This window comes from Dendrobates tinctorius, unplaced genomic scaffold (assembly GCF_039654945.1).
Source record: "Dendrobates tinctorius isolate UK_male_01 unplaced genomic scaffold, ASM3965494v1 ptg000070l, whole genome shotgun sequence".
NCBI lineage: Eukaryota > Metazoa > Chordata > Amphibia > Anura > Dendrobatidae > Dendrobates > Dendrobates tinctorius.
In genome coordinates this window covers 28,258,633-28,281,355 of record NW_027361738.1, presented here as the reverse complement: position 1 = coordinate 28,281,355, position 22,723 = coordinate 28,258,633, and the positions used below count along the sequence as shown (strand labels likewise).

The following is a 22,723-nucleotide window of genomic DNA, read 5'->3' as shown; positions in this document are numbered from 1 at the left end:
AACATATTGGTTTTGAGACCAGTTATACCAATTTTTTTTTATTTTCAACGGCTTCAAGCATATTGTCGATCACATTTTTTTCTGTTCTCCGCACCGCTCTAGTCAGTGTTTATTGGGCGAGAAGGAGGTCACTTCTCAATGCTAAGTCTATGAGAGAAAGAACAAGGCTCTCATAGACTTACATCGAGAGCCAATGATTGTCAGCTCCGAATTCCAGTCAGACAGGAGCTGCGGTCACAAGATTGTGGAGATGGACAGGAGCGGAGCAGGGAAGAACATAATGAAGGATTTTTCTACATGCAGGGAACAGAGATTAGTGATACCACTTCAAGGGTGAAATGAAAAAAGCACATTTAAAACATGTAAGATACCAAAAATTTTATTTTATGACATTTTTTTGAAAGCCAGTAAGGATTTACATATGTACATGGAGCTTTTTTGAGGCAATCGAAAACGACAAGTTTTCTTGTGGAAACTGCTTCCAGAAATGTCCCTTCTTTGGGGGTATGTGCACACGACGTCTTTTTCAGTCAGAAAACAAGATAAAGAATAAACATATGTATATGTCAAAATGACTCATTGTGAATATCTTCAGGATTTTTAGCGTCCCTTAACCACTGCTGGATTCTAAAAATGGGAAGGGGTGAAAAAAGGTGACTGGTCCATTCTTCTGGCATTTTTGCTAGGAACACCTTCTTGTGCTTTACAACACAAGTCAAGGGGAAAGCTGAAAAAGCGCCCGGATGTGTTTTGGAGCATTTTGCTTTAAAAAATCCTATCTATTTCTTCATTATACAATAGAGTGAAAAAACGGGAAAAATAACAACAAAAAATATGAAACACAAACCATGGGACAACTTGCCGAAAAATACACTGGCAGGTAAAAATCAGAAAAATGCTGTGGACATGACCCCAAAAAATGACACATTAGGCCTGTTTCACACATCAGTTTTTTTGGTCAGTCAAAATCCGCTAAAATGGCGGATAACGGATCCGTTCCTGTACTGACCACAACGTTTGGCACCGGAACGCTATTTTAACGGATCCGTCGAAGGAAGAATTTTAAAGGAACCGCTGACTGGGGAAGAGAGAGAGAGAATGAGAGGATTTTTCAGCCGCCAGAACAGAGTTTAGGGTTAAATTTGTGGCTGAGTGAAGTCTTTCGGGCATGCGCAATGAGAAATGCGGATCCGACCGCCCGAAAAAACGTTGCATGGTCCGTCCGGGAATGTCGGCGGACATCAAAATTTTGGCGGATCCGCAAAAAAACAGATCCAATGGATGGCCATCCGTCAAGATCCATCGGTAATGCAACTCAATGGGGAAAAAAACGGATCCGCCAAGCAAAATGGCTGATCCGCTTTTTTTGCAAAACGGCGGAATTTGACTGATGGTAAAATACGGATGTGTGAAACAGGCCTTAAGGAAAATAGCGCACACAGTCTCCTGGAGGGTCTTCTGCTTGAAAAGCTCGGCAAGTTCGCCTGAATTTAAAAGATGTCATCTGCAAGGTTTTTATAGAGGAGTTTTTTGTATACTGAAGCGGCTTTGTATAGTTTTTTTTTTTTTTGCCTTGCAGTCTTTTGATTGGACAGCATCTAGTTTGGAGTGGATTCCATCAATTTTTAAGGTGTTTCTTTAAAGCAGATGGACTCAAAAAAAAAACTCCATGTACACATAGCCCAACGGTGAAACTCAGGCTCATGTAACATTGAACATTTTGTGGTCTTAAACATGGTTAAGGAGAAGCAAGACCCGAACAATAAATCATATAACATCACAGGCTAAAATACCCTATTAAACTATCAATGTCATTCAGACACACTGTAGTCTGTCCAGCATAACCCATCTTATGTGATTGTGCCAAGAAAGTGAACAATAAATCTGAACTGGCATTTAAAAGCAGGAAGAATCTCAGATACATCTATGTATGGATATATTTCGGATCGCTCTGACAAAGGGTATGAGTTTTCCTGGAAATATGAAATTGGAAAATGATTAATACGGAGGCTGCAAACTAATAACATCCAGATTCTATGTCATCCCTACATCCAATTCTGCATTTTACGATATATTAATAATTCTTAATATTTGTTAAAGTCTGGATTTTACTTCGAATTCTAAAATGTGACCCCTATCTTCAGTAGCATCTTGAGCTATAGCTTTACAGCTTTTGGTTGACAAAAGAGACTTGATTGACACACAAGAGTATTTATTGTGTTGGAAAAATTAGGTCACATATTTTGTACGATGTTATTCAGTCCTATGGGTGCTAAAGTTGCAAAAAGTTGTGTGACTTCAGACACATTTAAAAAAGCCTTGGAGCCCTGTCCTAATTTTAGTAAGTGCTCTGTGGCTCAGTGACGTCACCCAGGCCGGTCTCACCCAGCCTGTAAGCGCATTTTTAGCTCTTCTCATGCATTTATATAAGCCAAAATTGCTGCAACAAGATAATTTGTTGTTATTCTTTCGAAATATATAAATCTCTCCGCACATAGTCTTTGGGTTTATGGCAGGTTTGTTTTTGTTTTTCAAAAATCTGTCAGAGCTTTTCATGGTATTTTTCTTCATAAACCAAAAGGCTTTTTATTTTTACTTATTTGTTGATAGTGATGAACGAACGTGCTCAGATAAGGTGTTATCCGAGCATGCTCGTGTGCTAACCGAGTGTCTTCAACGTGCTCGAAAAATATGATCAAGTCCCTGCTGCTGCATGTCTCGCAGCTGTTCGACACCTGCAACACATGCGGAGATTGGCTGTTTGTTAGGCAATCCTTGCATGTGTTACAGCTGTCGAACAGCTGCGAGACATGCAGCAGTGGGGACTTGATTGTATTTTTCGAGCATGTCGAAGACACTCGGTTAGCACACAAGCATGCTCGGATAACACCCTACCTGAGCACGTTCCCGCATCACTAGTTTTTATACAAGAAGCATTTATGTTATAGCCACAGGCTGAAGCAGATCCTCCTGCCTGTGTTCAGGACTCCGATAACAATTAGGGCAGCTGCAGACAACTGTTTTTTCTCCATCAGAGAAAATCAGTTCGATTGTGCTATTCACACTCTGATCAGACTTTGATCAGAGTGTGATCTGATCTTCTCAAAGGTGGAAAGAGAAAAAAATAACGTTTCTCCACCTTCTCCATAATGTCAGTTTGTGAAAATCTGATGTCATCGGAGTGGGGACCGATGTTTTCTTTTCACCCGTAGAGATGAATAGGTGAGTGCCATCCGATTCTTGGAGGCAAATCGTGCAGGTTACGTATTTCTTCTCGGACCGAATTAGTTTTAGGAAAAAAAATCAAACATCTGCACAGTTATATGGTCGTGTGCATTAGCCCTTAGGGCTCATACTCACTTGCGAGAGACTCGCACGTTCTAGTGTGAGTCTCTCGCATGAAAACCTGGCACTGCCGCCGGCACTGGGACCGGAGCGTGCGGCGACATAGAAATACATGTAGCCGCACACTCCGTTCCCAGTGCCGGCGGCAGTGCCAGGTTTTCATGCGAGAGACTCACACGAGAATCGTGCGAGTCTCTCGCAAGTGAGTATGAGCCCTTACTTGGAGAGATATGGCAAATGCGTGGCCACTGGCCAGCCATCTCATCACTCATAGGACCATGAACAGACATTTTTTTTATGCAGCAATCAAGACAATTAAAAAGAAGTCTAGTATATGGCAGATCATTCAGGATCTCTTCTTAGAATACCCTCCCCTTGAGACGGAAAGCAAAAATTACAGATTTGTCAACTCTTCTACTGAAGAGTCATCGATGAATGTTTGGCAACATTTCATTTTCCAGGTATTCCTCTTGATTGATTGGAGTCAGGACTCGTAAGAGATAAATAATTAAGATTCCAGGGAAATAATGACATTTTGACTCGAGGTGGTCATTAGCACTGAATTCCTAGAAGTCAATCATACAGTTAAAACATCTTCATTATTGCCTTCGTGTATTGAATACTGTATATACCGCATCAAAGAAGAAAGGTAAACTTCAGTAGGGTAAATATAGGCATAGGGGAACTGTTGTGGACACACCCAGGTCCTGATTTCTTAGGGGTGGTAAAGGTCACATGAAAGAACGGTATTACCAGAAACGGTATATGATGGTGATGGATACTGGATTGGCATCCAGAAGCTACACATTACACCTCTGATAGCATTGTTTGCTGCATAAGAGTAATTATATGGTATTTACTATGTATCAAAACTTTTGTCTAAGGCCGGGGTCACACTAGCGTTGGGCATCCAATGCGAGAGCATTACAGGGTGGGCCATTTATATGGATACACCTAAATAAATTGGGAATGGTTGGCGATATCAAATTCATGTTTGTGGCACATTAGTATATGGGAGGGGGAAACGTTTCAAGATGGGTGGTGACCATGGAGGTCATTTTGAAGTTGGCTATTTTGGATCCAACTTTATTTTTTCCAATGGGAAGAGGGTCATGTGACACATCAAACTTATTGAGAATTTTACAAGAAAAACAATCGTGTCCTTGATTTTAACATAACTTTATTCTTTCATGAGTTATTTTACAAGTTTATGACCACTTATAAAATGTGTTCAAAGTGCTGCCCTTTGTGTTGGATTGTCAATGCAACCCTCTTCTCCCACTCTTGACACACTGATAGCAACACCGCAGAAGAAATGCTAGTCTATGGGGGTCAGATTCCTTGTAGGAATGCTCAGACCTGACTCCCATAATGTGGTGGTGCACCATCTTGCTGGGAAAAACTCAGGGAATGTGCCATAATAAGTGCATAAAGAGGGCAACACATTATCATGTAGCAATTTCAGATATCCAGTGGCATTGAGGTTTCCATTGATAAGGAATGGCCCCACTATCTTTGTACCCCATATACCACACCATACCATCAATTATGGGTGTCAGGTCTGAGCATTCCTACATGAACAGTTTCCTGGAAAGTGGATTGGTCGTCGTGGGCCAGTTGAGTGGCCACCAAGGTCTCCCGATGTGACTACCTTAAACTTTTAGCTTTGGGGTCATCTGAAGCCAAATATCTATGCTGTGAAGATACGAGATGTGCAGAATCTGAAATAACGGATACTGGAAGCCTGTGCTAGCATTTTTTCTTTTTGTAAATAACTCATGAAAGAATAAAGTTATGTTAAAAAATAAAGTTGGATCCAAAATGGCCAACTTCAAAATGGCCGCCATGGTCACCACCCATCTTTAAAAGTTTCCCCCCTCCCATATACTAATGTGCCACAGACAGAAAGTTGATATCACCAACCATTCCCATTTTATTTAGGTGTATCCATATAAATGGCCCACCCTGTAGATGCGATATGCTAATGACCCTCGACTCCGACTCTGCTATGTGAGCCGAGTGTCATGCTACTCTCGCGCACAGAGGATCGGAGCGCCTCTGCGGAGGAAGAAGAGAAATTAGCTTCTCCATCTCTTCCACTGCCAGTGTCGGCATATATCGCACCGCACTCGGATGATATACGAGTGATGTGCATTGTGTCACTCGCACCCATAGACTTATATGGGTGCGAGTGACACAATGCATAAATTCATTCAGTGAGTTGGCCATCACCACTTCCTCAGGAACAGAATTCCAGAGCCTCACTGCTCTTACCGTGAAGAACCCTCTTCTATGCTGGTGCAGAAATTGTCTTTCCTCTAAACGAAAAGAATGCCCCCTTGTTCTTGTCACAGTCCTTCGTACAAACAGTTCATTGGAGAGATCTCTGTATTGCCCTCTGATATACTTGTACATATATATTAGGTCTCCCCTAAGTCTTCTCTTTTCTAGAGTAAATAGACCTAATTTTTATAACCTTTCTGGGTATTGTAGTGAACCAACTCCATTTATCATTTTAGTAGCCCGACTTTGAACCCTTTCAAGTTCAGTAATGTCTTTCTTGAGCACCGGCGTCCAAAATTGCACACAATACTCCAAGTGTGGTCTGACGAGTGATTTGTACAGAGGAAAACAATGTATGTTTTCATCTCGTGTCCCCAGACCTCTTCTAATGCATCCAATTGATGAAATACTGAAGGTAACAGCTGACAATACACTGTTGAAATACTGATGGCAAACAACAGACCAAACACTGATGAAATACTGATGGTAACAACTGATGAAACTTGGATGTAAGTCACTGATGACAAACAGATCATTTTTTTCACTAAACAGTTCTTTGGTGACCCAAGTTCACTGAAACAAAGAAAGGTCCCCATGCGTTGTGGCCATAATATGCATGCTATTAGAGCCATCTAAATGAGGCCTTACTATAACTGCAACTATTTTGTTTCTATTGAAAACTCTCATAATAAAAACGCATTTACATGAGATGTTCCCGGTTAATTGTTGAAGTTTTAGCCTTTGGGCTGCTTTTTTAGTATTACACATATCTACAAAATATTTTAAAAACCAGAGTTGTCAATTCTCTATGACTGTACAGAAGGAAGCTGAGAAAATCCGTGACCATTCACAATCCTAAAAAAAAGTTGCCAGATCATCTTTTGTGCTTGGGCCGGCGGCATTTCCTGGAAATCGTGTTTCTTGTTTGACCACATGCTGGCATGAATCCAGTCTAAGTTTAGTAGGGGCCATTGGAACTAAAAAAAAAAAAAAAGGAAACCCGATGGGAATGAGTTGTGTGGAACAATCCTTAGGATTCCCAGAGTCTCCGATCCCCCAGATCTAACATTGATCACCTTCCACATAACAATATGAATTAATCAATACAAGAACCATGACTACCCCAAAGCAAAATACAGTTATGCATTATTCATTGATAATGGAAGTTATTAGTATTTCTTTATTTATTTTAATCATACAAAAAAAATATTCTATAAACCATTCGGTAAATTACTGTCATCTTTTACTGCAGCGCAAGTTCAAGCCATAAAAAAATCTAATTAATTAATGCCTTTATCCAATGGCCACATTAGTCTGGTGGTGAGGAACCTCTCACCCACTTAGACCACATTGCTGTGATGCGTTCACACTTAGCTGCCCATCAGCAAATTATTTTTCCAAGATTGGGCATCAATGCCAGTGTGCAGAGAGTGGAAAGAACATATGAGTTCAGTCTTGTAATTCAATATGGTCTAAGGCAGCATAATAAGTGTAACACATCAAATCCTACCTGACTTCTTCAATATGCCCTACCACCCGAAAGTCTGACCACACAGTCCACAATCATGTTGATACTTATATACGATGATCCCGGTGTTACCAAAATAACATAATATATCACCTCCACTTTCAGATGCAGAAGTGCTAAATGGGTCATTTAACTTAAGGGGCGACTAGAAATAATTATTTCTAGAGAGATGAATGTTGAGCTGGAGAATGTTCTGCTACAAAATCCACAGCGTGTGAATTCACACCATCATCTGCAAGTAGTGACGATAAAATCCCAGGGCAACTTTACAACATCAGTGTTTCCCTAGAGGGAAAAAAGTTGCGACTGTCCCCCAACTCTGACCATGATTGAAAGGTTTCCTGGAACTTTTTTTTTTTATCAAGAAACATTGTAAATTTCTTTGATTTTACAGCGACTCCTCGGAAATTCCAGATTTCCAAAAATCAAGATCGAAACACACACTAATGTTAGAGATCCGAATAAAAACTTAGGGATGTATTCATCCATCAGTTTATGCCTGGTTTTCTGTTTCTGCAACTCATAGTTGAGCGACAATTTAGTGATTTTGGCATTTTTATCTTAATCTTGGCCAGTTTTCTGGATAGAGATTGGATCTTTGCCCGGAGGGAGGACATGGCTGAGAGCGGCCATCAAAAGTGCCATACATTACGACAGAGCTGAACGTCAGTCTCTGACCGATGTACATTTGTTACATGGCGGCAATGACAGCTGAAAGATGTGCCCATTCATTCATTAAGAGGTGGGCGCCAAATTTTGGCAGATCTTACTCCAATGCACTGTTTAGCAAGACTCACATGCAGAACAGCGGTCTGGAGGACTCAGGGCCTTAATGCACGAAACACTTCAAGAGTGGGGCAGATATTCAAAGCGCTCCTTTAAGTCCACTCCGATATAGTTTCCCATATTTCTCACTGGACAATGCGTCATTGTTTTAACATGATGAAACTAATATGATAAAAGCCGTAGAAAAAAAAAAAAAAACACCAATCTTATAATGGAAAACCCTAGCGCATTACTGCCAGAGTCATGTCTGGACAGAGCACATTGCTGCACCCAAGGGACTTTAATTTGGGTCCCAGAGACTTGTCAGGTAAAAAAAAAACTTGTCCTGAGGGATGATTTATCCTAAATAAAGCACAAGGAGCCACTGAAAACAGGCAGGAACAGAGAGCAGGAAGAACGTAGCAATTAACATTCCATCCACCTGTTCTCCTGATCTGGGGATATATTTGGGTGATGTATAAAAATGTTTTTTTTTAACAACTAATGATCCAAATATCTGAATTCTGTCTGCACCTTTCCATTTCCAAACCAACATCTTTTGTGATAATCAAGGGAATTACTTTGTGGGTTCAGGACTGGATCTATTCCTAATTTTTATTATAACAAAAATGATTACTACGTACACGATCCTAGTACAACTTAGTGCTCAACATATATATATAAATATACATTATATACTGTATATATATATATACACATAAAGCACCAGCATATTCTGCAGGGGGTTATAATCAGCGGAAGCACAAAACTCCTCGCTCCGCTTCTCACAGATTGATTACCAATGCACGTCGCCTGCAATACAATTTAATAATGCGTTACTGGCTTTTTATCAGATAAACAGATCTGACAACATCAGCACCGACACAGAATATTTCATTTCTATGTAACTACAGACTAAACACACACGCGCTTAGCAGAGATTATAAACTGGTGACATCACCATGTCTTAACTCTGATTTTACATAGGACTGCAGGTAAACCTGCTGAACTCTGGTACATACCACTGGGCATAATGAAAAGAATTAAATTACACGTTGACCTGTTACATGTGAAGTCGCTGTAACACCCCCAGCATAGACATCACTCCAGACCCGTATTGTATGCACTGTACTACTGTACTCACCAAATCCCCCTCAATGCTCTACTACTAATGTAGTAAGCGGAAAAAGGAAACCTGATACCGTATTGATAATTCTTCAGTCTGCTGTATGGCAAAGCAATAATCGATGTGCACTTTTCACAATCCAGTCTGATATGATGTCCTGTCTACATCCACTAAGTGTTTTCTTAAGTGAGCGGCATTAACTATTGACACGAGACTATGGCGCACATCAATCATCAAAGAAAAAGACGCCAACATCATTATTTCTACTATCAGTAATATATCAATAAACTTTTCTTTAGCAGCCTATTTTTAGATGTCTGGTGTATCCAATCGCACTGCACATTGTTCTTAAATAAATAAGCAAATACATTCTAATAATGTTCTAAATAATTGATAACTAATAATGCATTTTTTTTTTTAATATTAGATATACCAGGGTGCTTTAAAGAGAATACAAAGCATTGGTGTAAGCTATTATAGGAGTAATAATAATATTATAAAGTTAGTATAGTAGTAGTAGGAAGAAGATAGTAGTCATAGTTGATCAAAAGGAAGGAGAAGAAGAAAGTAGTCATAGTTGATCAAAAGGAAGGAGAAGAAGAAGAAGAAAGTAGTCATAGTTGATCAAAAGGAAGGAGGAGAAGAAGAAGAAGAAGAAGAAAGTAGTCATAGTTGATCAAAAGGAGGAAGAAGAAGAAAGTAGTCATAGTTGATCAAAAGGAAGGAGGAGAAGAAGAAGACAGTAGTCATAGTTGATCAAAAGGAAGGAGAAGAAGAAGAAGAAGAAGAAGAAGAAGAAGAAAAAGAAGAAGAAGAAGAAGAAGAAGAAGAAAGTAGTCATTGTTGATCAAAAGGAGGAAGAAGAAGAAGAAAGTAGTCATAGTTGATCAAAAGGAGGAAGAAGAAGAAGAAAGTAGTCATAGTTGATCAAAAGGAAGGAGAAGAAGAAGAAAGTAGTCATAGTTGATCAAAAGGAAGGAGAAGAAGAAGAAGAAGAAGAAGAAGAAGAAGAAGAAGAAGAAAGTAGTCATAGTTGATCAAAATGTAGAAGAAGATCTAAGAAATCATATAATAGTGGTTGTAGTGGTATAATAATAGCATAAAGCGAAATAATGTAGTAGCAGTTGTAATAATTCTGGTATAATAGTAGTAACTGTAGCATGTTTTGAAGTAGTAGTGATGATAATAGCAGTATAATAGTATGATTAAGTATCACCAGTAGCAATGACACATCTGCATCATACCATAATACTATCATAGTAACAAACTGTATGATAACATTTAATCATTTAAAAGGAGCAGAGATGAAACCAATTCCAGCAGTATAACAATAGAATAGTGTTAGTTCTAATAATGCAAACGCTATAATGGCAATGACAGCTCCATCCCAGTGACCCATACTTTAACCCACAGATGAGATCAATGCATGGAGGAGGCAGCACACGTCCAGCACTGGCAGTGTAGCCAGCAGCAATGCTTGCAGATAATTCAGTTACATAATCACATGGGCAGGATGAGCCCTGTACTGTGCAGCTGGATAACAACTTCTGCTGCTCTTTTGCACCCATCCCATATAATCTAATTGAATAGTAATTATTGTGGAGGGAGCAAAGCTTTGTATCTAGTAGATTTTAATTCCCCATGAAAGGTTACAGCTAATGTCAAAGCAGGTTCTTAGCTCCTAGTCTGGGATGTCTTCCAGATACATGTTATAAATCTATTATTCTATGTTCTACCCCAGCTTCACCTCTGAATGGACAGGTATGCATGTTATTACATAGGAAGGTCTCCGTTCGGTGACAGTAAGCTCCTTAGACAACTTTACTGAAGCTTGACGGTCAAGGACATTTGTATTGAAAAAAATTCTAATTTAATCACTCAAGTAGTTGGTGAGTCTCCTGGATGAGCAGGACCTCAGAAGTCAATGCTTCCCCCAATATATAAGCATACAAGAGGCTCAGATACTTACAATGATTGTCCAGTAGGTCTCTAGAATTGCCTAGATCTGCAGATAAACAGATAAAGTCCACAAACTGTTCTGTTCTAGCCCTGGTGTTTAGTCCAATTAAAGACCCAGCTCATGTTGCTTTTGTGGGAGGCACAAAATGAGGGGTAGTCCTCCACCACCACCACCTCCCTGCTGCTGCTCTATGCCAGGCTGATGAGGAGGGCAGTGGTTGGTCCAGAGGGGGTAGGTGAGAGGAGCATCAATTACCTGCTGAGGCTTGAGTGACTGCAAACCCTCAGGATGTGTGATCTCTGATCGGCAGCTCAGGACTGGTCTCAAGGTAACCACTCCCTAAGAATAAGCCAGGCGAGCATCTGCCTTCAACACTTCCAGAGCTGGGAGGTCTTTCTCACATCAGGCACCAACAATTTGGTCATCCAAGTTTTTGATTGAGTTCCCTCCAAGACTGAGAGTCCTGGGCATGAATGTGGTGAAGGTTCACAGTCTTGGTTTTTCAGTTCCAGGTGGACACCAATTAGAACCCAACATCTCCAGGTTCCTTTTATGACCTCCTAGTTGCTACAGTCAACACAAGACCAGGTTTGTACCAGTCATCCTCAAGTCAACAGAAGTAACTGGATCTCATAGAAGTGTTCTATCACCCAACACCATAAGCCAGACATCCAACTTACCAGGTAGACTTCTTTCTTCTTCAAGTCTCCAGCCCCCACCAATAACCAATCCACAATAAGAAACTTTAAAAACATCAACCACAAGTCTTGCAAAACTCTAGTTTTTGTTGTCTTCAGGCTGTGCAGCTAGATCTGCTGGTGGCATCAAAGTGCTAGACTCTCATCCAGAAATCACAAGCCTCTCTCCACCTGACAATGAATTCTCAGAGCAGGTGTGAGCTTTAACATGTAATCATTATAATAGGGACAGCAGGGGACTCGAGAGATGTCAGGCAAGAAGCTTCTCCTCGCTGGAGTCACTCCCTGCTCTGAACCTCCCACAGCAACTAATTGAGAAGTCAATATAAGGCTGGAGTTATGTCGCCACCTAGCGGTCATCAGAGGGAACGTTCCTGGTTAAAACAACATGCTAGATGCCAGCTCACTTCCAAGACTATATGCTAATTTATAAGTAACATTAAATTTCCCCCTAGCTAGCTATCCAGTGCATTAATATGTATACCAGCTCCTGACATGCAAAGATGTCAGAATAAGGACCCTGCACTCTGTACAATTGAGAAGTTCTGATGCCATTGTTATTATCCATACGGCGTTTCATGTCGCGTTTAATAGAGTTTTCTTCTGGTTTTAGCAGAGCTTTACGAAAAAAAAATCAGTAACCTCAGGGTTCGCTCACACTAACGTATTAGACAGCTGATGTTTTATCTGATAGCACTCGCCCCAATGTTATACTATGGAGCTGTGCAGATCTGCAATTTTTTTTCCCGTGTAAATTTGGCGTCAGAAAACAATCGCAGCATTCTCTGAGTGCATCCTCTAATCAGATCATGTGCACCCATGCAAGCCTATGGGTGCAAGTGAAACATCGGACTGCACTCAGGTGTCATCAGAGTGCAGTCCAATGTACGTGCACAGAGACAACGGAGAAGATGGAGACATTAAGTTCCCCCGCCTTCTTCGCATCTGTCACAATAATCAGATTACAAGTTCTGCCTCGTTTTAAACTGCGGTACAAACAGGAGCTATATCTTAAAGGGAATCTGTCACCAGGTTTTTGCTACTTCATTTGAGAGCAGTAAAATGTAGGAAAAGAGATGCTGATTCCAACGATGTATCACTTAGTTTACTGGGAGGCGGCAGTCGTGACACAATCGGAGTTCTTAGATGCAGCATGAAGCAGAGCTCAGAAAGCTAACCCCTCCCACACCCATCTTTGTATGTGCATTGTCTATAAACAGTAAGCTGATCATCAGTGCTGGGGTGGAGTTAGACCAGGTCTCACATGAGCATCAGTCTGGGCAGTGATAATCTCCTACTGATAAAACGCTAATTGTAATTGAAACAACAGCACACAACCTAATAAGTGACACATCGCTGAAATCAGTGTCTCCGCCCCTACCTCATGCTGCTCTCAGATTAAATGGTAAAAAAAAACTGCTGACAGATTCCTTTTTAACTCTAGGACAGTGATACCCAACATATGGCTCGCCTACTAGATCTGTTGGCATAGCGGGAGCGATGGTTCTGCACGATAGGAGCTGGTGGTCATAATTATAGTGGGTGTAGGAGTTGCAATTACATCCAGGCCCTGAGACCCCAGGGGAGCGATAAGGTCCCTTTGACCCATATGAGGAGACGGACGCTGGTCAGAAAGTATTTCCCAGAAATCTTGACCCTGACCTCAGACTTTGACATTGCGTTAAATATCAGCGTACTGCATTCTCCACCAGGACGAGGCTTCCAGGCACGAAGATATTTGGTTTTAGTAACCTGCTCCTTCTTACAAAAACACAGACATGAACCCAATAGGCCCTAATAAGGTCACTGCTGGGTGTCCTAAAAAAAACATTAAAAACACTTGTCCCTTTTGTCTCCACTAATTCTACGCAGAGGGCGGGGGGCCGGGGGGTGAAGGAGGTCATGGAAGGAGACAAAATAAGAGAGACTATTTCCCAAAAATCTTTTAGGTATCCGTGTATAATTCTCACTTAGCAGGGTCTGTATGTAGTCGTTATATTAGCAGCCTAAACAAGGCTTGTTCAGGAGAGGAACTCGGGCAATGCATTTGACCCCAATGCTATGTGCTCCTGACTTCCTTGCACACTAAGGGTTAAACGGTCACATTATGGTCTCAATACCAGAGAAGCCTGGGTGCACTGGGGACATGACAGCTGCTCTACCAGCACATGCCACAAATACTTTGACTTCCACAAGGTACTTGTGACATATGGTTCCTGGCATGGCCATAGATTTCAACCTCACTACTGCCCTCTTGTGGTCAAACCTATGAGCTACAACTTCTGCACTTTCTATTAAATTTAATGAAACCAATTGTGAGATTTGACAGGACAAGCTATTGGCGAGTCTTTATTATTCACCGATTCGGTTCCAAGAGGAGACGCTTCTGTATATTCTGTCATCATTCATGTAGAGACAATATCAGAAATGTAATGTTGCCGCAAGGAACTTTAGCTGAACTCTATGGTGAAGTTTCAGCACCTTGGACAAGAACACGGGCAGAATATTCAGAGATGCGACCAGTGACTACTTCATGTCAGATGACAGGTAGATGTTATTTTTATACTCATAGCTGCATGTTGCAGGTGTAATGTTTCCATTTATCCAGAACCGACCTAGTTAAAAATATTTCCTAACCAAAATGCCTTTATTTAAAGGGGGTATTCCCATCTACAAGATCCTATCCCAATATGTAGTAGGGGTAATAATAATATTATTAGCAAATACCTCCAATTAGAAATGTTGTATAGTTCTTCTGATTTGCTATGTCTCTTTCCTCATATGCAGGCATTGCAGGACCTGGTATCCATGGTTACGACCACTAGCAACTAGCTAACTTTCATTTCATCATTTGACGTAACTATGGATACCTAAGGTCCTGCAATGCCTGCACGTGAGGAAAGAGACATAGCGAATCAGAAGAACTATACTGCATTTCTAATTGGAGATATTTGCTAACAATATTATTATTATTACACCTACTACATATTGGCATAGGGTCTTGGAGATAGGAATACCCTTTTAAGATTATAATCAAGTTAGGACCTGTGGCAATTGACAATGGTAATTTTTCTGTGCTGTGATTCAAGCATATTTTTATCTTCCCTCCTATTGGTTTATTAGTGGCTACAGATCCAACAGCACCTCCTTAAAGGGGTTGTCCTGTCTAAAATGGCAAGACTTATGAATCCTCACATAACGCTAACTGCACGCTGTAAGGCTAGTTTCACACTAGCATTTATTCCACGCCTTTCACGGCGCCACTAAGCCCCGCCCCCTGCCCGCCCCATCCGGTCATCGCCACCTACTATCGCACATGGACGCATGCGATCTGCGCACCCTATCTTTAGCATAGGGTGCGCAGATCGTGCGCTGACCGTGCGCTAGTAGGATTTTGGCGTGCGCTGCGCACTTTTGAAGGTGCGCCCGTGTGCGCCGAACGCAGCATGTTGCATTTCAGCGCGCACGGCGCACCTTCAAAAGTGCGCAGCGCACGCCAAAATCCTACTAGCGCACAGTCAGCGCACGATCTGCGCACCCTATGCTAAAGATAGGGTGCGCAGATCGCATGCGTCCATGTGCGATAGTAGGTGGCGATGACCGGATGGGGCGGGCAGGGGGCCGGCAGGGGGCGGGGCTTAGCGGTGCCGTGCGCTGCGTGGAATAAATGCTAGTGTGAAACTAGCCTTAGGCAGTGTTTCTCAACTCCAGTCCTCAAGACCCACCAACAGGTCTTGTTTTCAGGATTTCCTTAGTATTGCACAGGTGACAATTTCATCACCTGCTCAAGCATTAACAGCATCACCTGTGCAATACTAAGGAAATCCTGAAAACCTGACCTGTCGGTGGGTCTTGAGGACTGGAGTTGAGAAACACTGCTGTAAGGATTGAGCGGCAGCGCTGGGAACGGCGTTCATAAGAACGTACAGTGAGCATGTGATATGCAGGCTCCTGGCCACAATCCAATTAGGCTGTTTCTGGCCTCACTCAATATATTTGCGCTAAGAAAGTCTGCGCCCATGTAGTCAGATAGGAGCCAGGAGTATGCGTATCGCCACGTAGAGTGACTGCACACTTGTTGTTTTAGACAATCCCTTTAAGGAGGTGCTGCTGGATTTGTAGCCACAGCCAAATTCAGCTATGAGAGGTATGCGAGCCACATTCCACGCCCACCAAGTAGTGACATCCAGCTTCCCCTCCCCCCTTCGACAGTACTGATACCAGAGCCAATGTTAGCTATATAATGACTGTAAAATAAAAGCAAAGACGCAATAAGAATAAGAAATCCCCCTCAAATTCAAAAATTAACCCAGCAAAAAAATGGCTGCAGGATTTACCTGCCCAGGTTTCAGAACTAATGTACTCTCAGGATGCATCAAGCCCATGTAGTAAAGATGGCGGCAACACAGGTGCCAAATACTGATGAGACAATCGCTCACAGCCTACCAATCCATGGAGGGCGGTGATTGCTTTGTATTACACTGCACACAAAAGGCGATTTGTGTGGGGCGCTGGTAACACACAGGTAATGCACAGTGTCTGACTTACAACCTGTGAGTGATGTCCGTATTATTAGATTAGGTGGGCTACCCAGCACTATATAAGTGCACCCCATGAGGACAAACACTGTAGTTTACAAGGCCAGTGTTAATGGGCCTGGCTGCACCCTAAAAAATAACCTGCAAAAACATATACATACTATGTGAGTCGATATTTTGGCCAGGATATGTAAGCTTGCAACCCGCGTCAAAGGTCCTCACACTTGTGAGTCCTAACACTAAAATGAAATCAAAGCCACAATAAGAGGAATAAGAATTCCCCTCCAAAATTCAAAATTGAACACAGCAAAAAAAAGAGGGGCATCAGGGATTACCTGCCCCAGTCACAGAACTAATGCAAAATACTGATATATTGGCTAGAATATCGACCAATACTTCTTACATATTATATGCATTTTTTGCAAGTTTCTATATATATTTACGAGTCAAGAACTTTGGACTCATTTTTGGCCAAACCCAAACTTCCATGGATCCGTTCATCACTTCTAATAGGCAGTATCATCCTATCTCCAGATTACCATACTCAATATATCTCTGCACTCCAAATGCCGGTATATGCTCATCCAGTCCTGTGTGGAGCTGATCACAAAAGTCCTCATCTGGAGACCTGTTCTTCATAGCCGATAGACCTGGTGGTAATGTCCAAAGCTAGCAGGCAGCCGCGAGCCACCCATCATGGGCCCACAAGCCAAATGTGGATCCCAAGTCACAAGTTTGGGGACCCAAGTCTTAAAGGATACATTTATCAGCATTTTGAAAAGATCGATAAATATATATCATTTTAGGCGGAAGGAAACCACCGTGTTCATTTTTCAAGGTGATGTTGGATTTCAAGTGTGTTCTTGCAGTGACCTAGCTCCTTCTCCCTACTAAAGTGAATGCATGCCCCCAACAGCTGAACGGGCAATTGACGTACAGCTTTCTAGGGTTTGTGGCCAGCTTTATGCACAGCAAGGTTGCAGTATCTGCAGTCATCCTCCATTGCTACTGCTGCCTCATGATCCAACAATGCATTGACTTCAGGCTGTTTTAGGATCATCTCCGGCCTCTTCCGCCATAAATAGCATCTTGGGTTCTGCTGACATCATCTCAGGACATGCACAGGGAATTTACATTGGAATTTCACAGACAGCAGAAGCCAACTGATGTGAGAAAACATTCTCCGAGCGTGGCGGTAAAATGTTATATCTGAGGGAAGTCTAGTTACTGGATGAGAGGCAGACACGGAGTGATGACTAGCACAGAGTCTGGCTCTCGGCAGTCGCACGGCATTAATCACTATATCAGTGACAGGATATTTTTTCTCCATTCTCGTAGCTTTTTATTGTTGTAGCGCAGATTACCTGTTCAGCTGAATCACTGTCGGCGATGTCTGACAATGGTTTTCTATTTTGGGATCTCTGATGTAAGATGCAAACTGCCGGTGATTTTCTCAATATCAGTGGCATTTCCATGCTTTAATATTTTTTCACCGCTAAATTCTACACTGGTTTCTAATATACGGCTTTTATTTTCTTAAAGGAGTGTTCCACTACCATATCACTGAGAGTTCATCCATAACAGATAAATGGGGGGTTGACATTCATTTCCCTCTCATATCAGCCGTTGCCAGTGCCGTTGGTGGCTGAACCGTTGCTGAACAGCACAACTATGTTTAGTGGCCCCTGCTGCAGACTGCACATCAGCTACTATTCATGTGAGCTACTGTCCCTGGCAGTCAACACTACCTGTGGTGGTGTAGGAGTGGTGTAGTTGACAGTCTGCTCCGTGACACTCTAAAGGGTCAAATGTATTTGCTGTTTATGTATGTTATAAAAGGATGATACCCACTGGGGCTGCAGTTAGCTTAGACAGGGTTAACTGTAATGGCCAGCCCAGTTTGGGAGGGGGGGAGCTGAGAGCTTGTGTCAGGTACAGGAATTGATAGAGTCAGTGAGTGCTGAGCAGTGACAAGTAACAGGCTCAGAACATGGGCTGCTAGGGACAGCATGAGCCCAGAACCTCCGAGCAGTGGATTGCCAGAGATCCCCTCCACAAGAGTCCCCCTCTTCCAGAATGGTAACTTCAAGATAGACATCGGGGCCTGTGGGCACACTTCTTCTGCGAAGCTGCAGGTGAAATTGGACTCATACCCAAAGAGGAGTACTGAGATAGAATCCAGATATACTGCAATTAAAGGAGAATGTGAGGATTCCCAAGGGTGAACCCATTGGACCGCGGCAACGAACCTCCCCTGGGCGAGCGGACCAGGTGGACCACCCCCTATACAGGAAGTGTTAGGGGCAGGCCCAAGGGGAACTATTGCCCAAGGGGAACTATTACCATGGCAGCTGGTACCCAGGGCGGACACAGGAGACACGACAGGTGACTGAGTACACAGGCGGCAGGACTGTCAGGGAGACATGAGGAGAGGGCTGGTAGCATAGGAATTCCTTATAATCAACTCATTGAAGAGCAACAGTGTCATGCCAACGTGACCACCCCTTTAATAATTTACCCGTCACATACCTTGTGACATATGATTTGGGTTGGGTGAAGGGCCAGGGTACTGATTCTTTTTCATACTATTTCTCAAAGTGTGCGGATATTCCTCTTGTTCATTTTCCACAATACAAGAAAATAGCAGCAGGTGGGATGTCCAACATGTGTTCGGTTTCAGAAAGAAAAACAAGGCAGACATATTGTGCAAGGAATGAACCAGGAAAGGTGTATGTGTGACATGAGTAATATACAGTAGTATAGTAAAGTGCAATCTGCAGCTTAAGGTTTTGATTGGGACTAAACTCCTATTAGACTTTCATGCCATAATTATATGTTGGATCACTTCATGTTACACTCTGAATGAATCATATGACTAAGACCAATTTCCTTTTCCATTCTACGGTTTATGAATTTTTGATACTTCCTCCACTTGTCAGCTCTCGGGCTCTGCGTGACGTGACTGCTTGACATGACTTCATGTAGCCCTACTCTGTGGAAGAAATATCGACACCAAGGGAAGGAAGATGCAAAAGAGTTGGTTGTATGCCATGAAGGCCAGAAATGAATGAAGCTGGAAGAAGCCAGGGGACAACTCGGAGGGAAGAATCGGTAGTGGGACAAGTGAGGGGCGAGGTGAGAATTTTTTTTAAGCCCTACATTTACTTTTCTCTTGATTCTGGAGAGAACACAGAACATTATAAAGTACATTTGATTCATATTTGAATACATTTGATGTAAATCAAATTTTCTGGCCAAATTTGAACGGAACGGATTGACTCATCCTTTCTTCTTAAAATTAGTAATCCACATTTAACATTTCTTAATTTACAAATTTCCCTTTAGGACTTTGGTAACAGGTTACAAAGTGAATATGATCAAACCAGAAGACTTCTCTCTTAATATTCCATTCCTTATATTGAGACTTTTGAAACAGAACTATAATTTTGTCGAGAGACATAACTTCATTACATTGTTAGTGTGTTTCAGTAAACTTTGCATAAACCAATTTTACAGATGAATATAAGAAATTTTGTGATATTTCTTATCAGAGGAACCTGCTTCTTTCTTGTGTCTTGTGCAAGATAAGCTTGACTGGAAATACATTCGTACATTGATCTTTTGGACCCATTGTCCAAAGGGCTTAATGTCACTGTAATGGAGATGAAGATATTGTCCACCAGGATTTTCCAACACATTCTCACATATAGCCCAATATTGGAAATAAACGTATCCTTCCTCCCAAAATGGACTTACTTTCTAGAATTCATGGAATACGCACTCTAGAACATTTGACAGGATCCTTTAATAATACGCTGGATTGTTACGAACCCATCTGTGAGGCGCATGGGACTTCATGGGCTGAATGGACGAGTTGTCATTAATATTGGATCCTTGGCTAGTTCTTACACTTGTAGGACCCTGCCTTTCCTACCTTTTTTTCTCCCTATATTTGTCTATATTCTTGAGTTGTATGTTCACAAATTGAACTCCATTTGCATTACATAAGTCTGCTCTTATTCTCAACAGAGGAACTGAATTCATGACCCACAAGTTATGGATAACGTTTTATTCATTTTATTGTTTATGATAAATAATAAAAACTATAAAGATACATTTAAAGAAAACTATTAAATTTTGCCAAAAACTATGTACAGTGGGGAAAAAAAGTATTTAGTCAGCCACCAATTGTGCAAGTTCTCCCACTTAAAAAGATGAGAGAGGCCTGTAATTGACATCATAGGTAGACAACAACTATGAGAGTCAAAATGAGAAAACAAATCCAGAAAATCACCTTGTCTGATTTGGCAAGATTTATTTTGCAAATTTTGGTGGAAAATAAGTATTTGGTCACCTAAAAACATGCAAAATTTCTGGCTCTCACAGATCTGTAACTTCTTCTGTAAGAGGCTCCTCTGTCCCCCACTCATTACCTGTAGTAATGGCACCTGTTTGAACTTGTTATCAGTATAAAAGACACCTGTCCACAACCTCAAAGAGTCACACTCCAAACTCCACTATGGTGAAGACCAAAGAGCTGTCGAAGGACTCCAGAAACAAAATTGTCGCCCTGCACCAGACTGGGAAGACTAAATCTGCAATAGGCAAGCAGCTTGGTGTGATGAAATCAACTGTTGGAGCAATAATAAGAAAACGGAAGACATACAAGACCACTGATAATCTCCCTCGATCTGGGGCTCCACGCAAGATCTCACCCCGTGGGATCAAAATGATCACAAGAACAGAGAGCAAAAATCCCAGAACCACACAGTGGAACCTAGTGAATGACCTGCATAGAGCTGGGACCACCATAACAAGGGCTACCATCAGTAAGTAACACACTACGCCGCCAGGGACTCAGATCCTGCAGTGCCAGACGTGTTCTCCTGCTTAAGCCAGTACATGTCCGGACCCGTGTGAAATTTGATAGAGAGCATTTGGATTATCCAGAAGAGTATTGGGAGAATGTCATATGGTCTGATGAAACCAAAGTAGAACTGTTTGGTAGAAATAAAACTCGTCGTGTTTGGAGAAGACAGAATGCAGAGTTGCATCCAAAGAACACCATACCTACTGTGAAGCATGGGGGTGGCAACATCATGCTTTGGGGCTGTTTCTCTGCAAAGGGACCAGGACGACTGATCCGTGTACATGAAAGAATGAATGGGGCCATATATCGTGAGATTTTGAGTGCAAACCTCCTTCCATTAGCAAGGAGGATGATAGTTTTTGTTAGAAATGTTCACTAATGAAAGGCTGTTTTCTGAGTTAAAGCACAAAGTGTATTAAACATTTTACTACACTTAATTTATAGGATAATTTAGCTTTACTTAATATTGGGGAAAAAAACTTGAAAATCTGTACTGGGGTGAGAGTAGATAAGGTTCTGTGATGGTGTACTGGAAGGAAATCTTGAGTCTTCCATCAGGGGTATAGTTTTCCTGATGGTACATTGTGACATTTCCTATAGGCATAAGCTTGTCCTATGCTCTGAATGATTGCTTATCTTAAGTGCCAACTCATACACTTAACATAGTTCATAAATTGGTGTGAACACAGCCTAAACTGTTAAAGAGTTTGGCCACCTGAAACAAAAAAGTACTATAAATTTACTAATATACTTTCATTTAAAAAAGCTGGTCTCATCCGAATACATTAGCACAGGTCCCAGTAGCTATACCTCTGGCTTGTGTTATGTTTGTTAGCACGAGACCAATGCTCATTTTAATAGCCAAGCCAGTCCCCTTTTTAGTTTGGGCTCATGTATGGAAAAAGAAGGGGGCTGGCTTAGCTTTTAAAATGAACAGTTGGCAAGAGCACTAGTGCGTTGCTGACTCTGCAGAGACTCTCCGGCATCAGACACAACCTGCAGGTTGAACAGTCGCTTTCTACAGACACAGTGGCATTGTATGTTTGTAGCCTGTATATAGTTTATATTTTAAACACAACTGAAGGTATTTTCTTTCAAGCAGACAACCAATTTAATGATGAAATATAGTCATGAATCATTTTATTAAATTCTGTGCATGCTTGTCAGCCCCTCAATGAGATGAGCAGACGTCGCCACTGCCAGCCCTCCACACCCCAAGCCTTCATATATATATTAATATAAGCCAAGGGTTGGCAATTCATTTTCGCAAGCTGCCACATGAGCGATATGTTACAATGAATACTGTTCAATATTAACATTAACATATTTTTATTATTTTATATTAATTTTGTTGCATATTATTGAGTAGATCAAAACCATACAATTTTCTGTTTTTATTAAGTTTATAAAATGCAGTAAATCATACTGCTCCTGTTATTCATCTCTTTACTATGATCAACAGCTCTTCCAAAACAGTATGATGTTCCTGCAGCTTCTCACACAGTATATTATTGCACCCCACAGCCCCCAACACAGTACGCTGCCCCCAAAAAAGTAATATACTATGCACAATGATAGCTCCCAGAAAGTATGATGGCTCACACAATCTC

General features: G+C 41.6%; 1 protein-coding gene across 1 annotated transcript in view; it reads right to left on the bottom strand.

Annotated features, from left to right (window-relative positions):
* The window catches only part of LOC141095489 (sodium channel protein type 5 subunit alpha-like), a 524,914-nt gene extending 513,669 nt beyond the window's left edge, over window positions 1-11,245 (bottom strand). The window contains exon 1 of the mRNA XM_073581518.1: window positions 11,017-11,245. The gene's annotated coding sequence lies outside the window, so the exon portion shown is untranslated. The remainder of the gene's footprint in view (window positions 1-11,016) is intronic.
* Window positions 11,246-22,723: the final 11,478 nt, after the last annotated feature.